Source organism: Sparus aurata, chromosome 21 (genome assembly GCF_900880675.1).
Source record: "Sparus aurata chromosome 21, fSpaAur1.1, whole genome shotgun sequence".
Classification (NCBI taxonomy): Eukaryota; Metazoa; Chordata; class Actinopteri; order Spariformes; family Sparidae; genus Sparus; species Sparus aurata.
In genome coordinates this window covers 947,420-950,705 of record NC_044207.1, presented here as the reverse complement: position 1 = coordinate 950,705, position 3,286 = coordinate 947,420, and the positions used below count along the sequence as shown (strand labels likewise).

The following is a 3,286-nucleotide window of genomic DNA, read 5'->3' as shown; positions in this document are numbered from 1 at the left end:
GTATTCTTTAGACAGACAAGCCACTGAGCCAATCGTCATCTCTCTGCTGTGTCTGCAGCTGAGCACTGTGGGCCGAGCCGATGCATGTCTCTCTCCCCGGGCCGGGAGAGTTACAATAGTTACCAAGGCAAGGCGAGGCATGGCAACAAAAAAAAAAAAAAAAATTAATTAATAAATAGATAAAAATTAAACAAACAACGGTCGTCCATCGGCCCATTAGGGACCAGCCCACTGGGAAAAGTCCCGGTACTCCGGATGGCCAGTCCACCCCTGTCTTCCGTTGATATCATGTAACATTGTGGGAATGTTTTAAAGAACATTCTATAATCTGTTAACTGAACAACGTCACCAAAACATTCTCAGAATGTTGCAGACAAAGTGTTTTACCTTTGTTAACATATGTTTTGTGAACGGAGGCCTTAATAACATCCCAAAAACATTTTCCAAGTGTTACTTACAGAATGTTCTTCCTTTGTTGTCATTTAAAATCGTTGGAATGCTTTATAAAAAATGTGATATAATCTGAGGCCCTAATAACATCCTAAAAACATTTTCTAAATGTTGCTTTCAGAATGTTTTCATGTAACATTCTCGGAATGTTTTATAGAAGAACATTCTATAATATGTTGCCTCACATCCCCAAAACATCCCGAGAATGTTACAGCTAAAACTTCCTTTCTTTGTTAACATATCACATTACAAGAACGTCTTAGAAAAATGTTCTGGGATTGTAGGCCTTTCATTCTATAACATTCTATAATCTGTTACTTTAACAACATCATAAAAACATCTTCAGAATGTTGCACTAAAACATTCTTCCTTTCTTAACATTTCACGTTATAGGAACATTATTTGAAATGATAAACATCCTTAAAATGTTCTTTGAACATTAGATAAAAACGTTTTTTTAAAACATAATAAGAACTTGTAGGGAATGTTAGCTAATATTGTGGGAACATTCCCTGCTAGCTGGGTTCATATTCAAACACATAAGAATTCGCGTACATGCTAAATCCCTTCTCCAGCTTGCTCTTCGGGGCTTTCGCTGACGCTTTACAAATGCGATGGTCATCGTTAATCGTCATCTTCGGCAGGTCTGTCAGGCATCGACTGTAGAAGAGCGCCATCTCTAGGCAACCGGAAGTGAGTGATAACATGAACACGTATTACATGAACGCAGAAGCTGACGTGCAAAGAGTCCATAGATAGGGTTGACGGCTTTCTGTGATGCTGTCTAGATGCCCTTGGATGCTGGTCCCAGTCTGTAACAAAATAACTTCAATTAGTTTATTAAGATGAATAGCAGTTCACCAACAGCTTGAGAAAATATCTTGCTAAATATCTGAGATCTTAAGTTCAGATCTTCCAAATTGCATTCAACTGTAACCTCACCTTAATGAACTTCACAAGATGGTCACTGGCTTCTCTGGAAGAGAGCTTTCCTGGTCTCTTGCGACCATGAGGTGATGGTGGCAGAAGCTGGACAAGGACCAAAATGGCTGATATTTCACTGTCCCATCCTGAAAAAAGAAAATTCAGAAATGTGTTTTTACTAATAACAGTCATTCCATTTCTCTAGCAAAAACAATCACCACTTCTATTATTATAGTACTTTCCAGCATACCATTTTCTACTTCTTCAGTCGATTCAGCATTTTGTACCAAGTTCAGCTGTCTGCATGAGGCCAGGTTTGGGTTCAAGAGTCTTTATTATCCCCTAGGGGCAATTTGTTTCACAGCAAGTAGCAAACATAAAACAAACACATCCAAAAAGAAAAAAACATTCAACATACAGTTGAAACCAGAAGTTTACATACACTATATAAAAAGACACATATGCTTTTTTTTCTCACTGTCTGACATGAAATCAGACAATCACTTTCCTGTTTTAGGTCCGTTAGGATTACCAAAATTATTTCTATTTGCAAAATGCCAGAATAATGAGAGAAGGATTTTTTTAGACAATTTTTTATTACTTTCTTCAAAGTCAGAAGTTTACATATAGTAAGATTACTATGCCTTTAAACAATTTGGGAAAGCCCAGATGATGATGTCATGTCTTTGGAAGATTCTGATTTTATTGTTTATTGACAACATTTGAGTTAATTAGAGACACACCTGTGGATTTTAAGGCACACATGAAACACACTGCTTCTTTGTGTAACATCATGGGAAAGTCAAAAGAAATCAGCCAAGATATCAGGAAGAGAATTGTGGACTTGCACAAGTCTGGTTCATCCTTGGGTGCAATTTCCAGATGCCTGAAGGTGCCACGTTCATCTGTTCAAACAATTATATGCAAGTATAAACACCATGGGAATGTCCAGCCATCATACCGCTCAGGAAGGAGACGGGTTCTGTGTCCCAGAGATGAACGTGCTTTGGTCAGAAATGTGCATATCAACCCAAGAACAAAAGCAAAAGACCTTCTGAAGATGCTGGCTGAAGCTGGTAAGAGTGTGTCATTATCCACAGTGAAACGAGTACTGTACCGACATGGGCTGAAAGGCCACTCTGCCAGGAAGAAGCCATTACTCCAAAAGAAACATAAAACAGCCAGATTACAGTTTGCAAATGCACACAGGGACAAAGACCTTAATTTTTAGAGACATGTCCTGTGGTCTGACGAAACTAAAATCGAACTGTTTGGCCATAATGACCATCGTTACGTTTGGAGGAAAAAGGGGGAAGCTTGCAAACCTGAGAACACCATCCCAACTGTGAAATACGGGGGTGGCAGCATCATGTTGTGGGGTTGTTTTGCTGCAGGAGGGACTGGTGCACTTCACAAAATAGATGGCATCATGAGGAAAGAACATTATGTGGAAATACTGAAGCAACATCTCAAGACATCAGCCAGGAAGTTAAAGCTTGGGCGCAAATGGGTCTTCCAAATGGACAATGACCCGAAGCATACTGCCAAACTGGTTACAAAGTGGCTTAAGGATAACAAAGTCAATGTTTTGCAGTGGCCATCACAAAGCCCTGGTCTCAATCCTATTGAAAATTTATAGGCAGAGCTGAAAAGGCATTTTCGAGCAAGGCGGCCTACAAACTTGGCTCAGTTACACCAGTTCTGTCAGGAGGAATGGGATAAAATTCCTGCCAACTATTGTGAGAAGCTTGTGGAAAGATACCCAAAATGTTTGACCCAAGTCATACAGTTTAAAGGCAATGGTACCAAATACTAATGAAATGTATGTAAACATTCTGACTTTGAAGAAAGTAATAAAAATTGTCTAAAAAAATCCTTCTCTCATTATTCTGGCATTTAGCTAATAGAAATA

The 3,286-nt window shown here is 39.0% G+C and overlaps 1 long non-coding RNA gene across 1 annotated transcript; it reads right to left on the bottom strand.

The window, feature by feature from the left end:
* Positions 1 to 1,191: 1,191 nt before the first annotated feature.
* On the bottom strand, positions 1,192 to 1,660 carry LOC115572253 (uncharacterized). The gene is made up of 3 exons (XR_003982067.1): positions 1,625 to 1,660; positions 1,393 to 1,520; positions 1,192 to 1,262 (listed from the first exon to the last, which is right to left on the bottom strand). It is a non-coding gene; the product is annotated as an uncharacterized LOC115572253 (long non-coding RNA).
* Between the last annotated feature and the right edge of the window lie 1,626 nt (positions 1,661 to 3,286).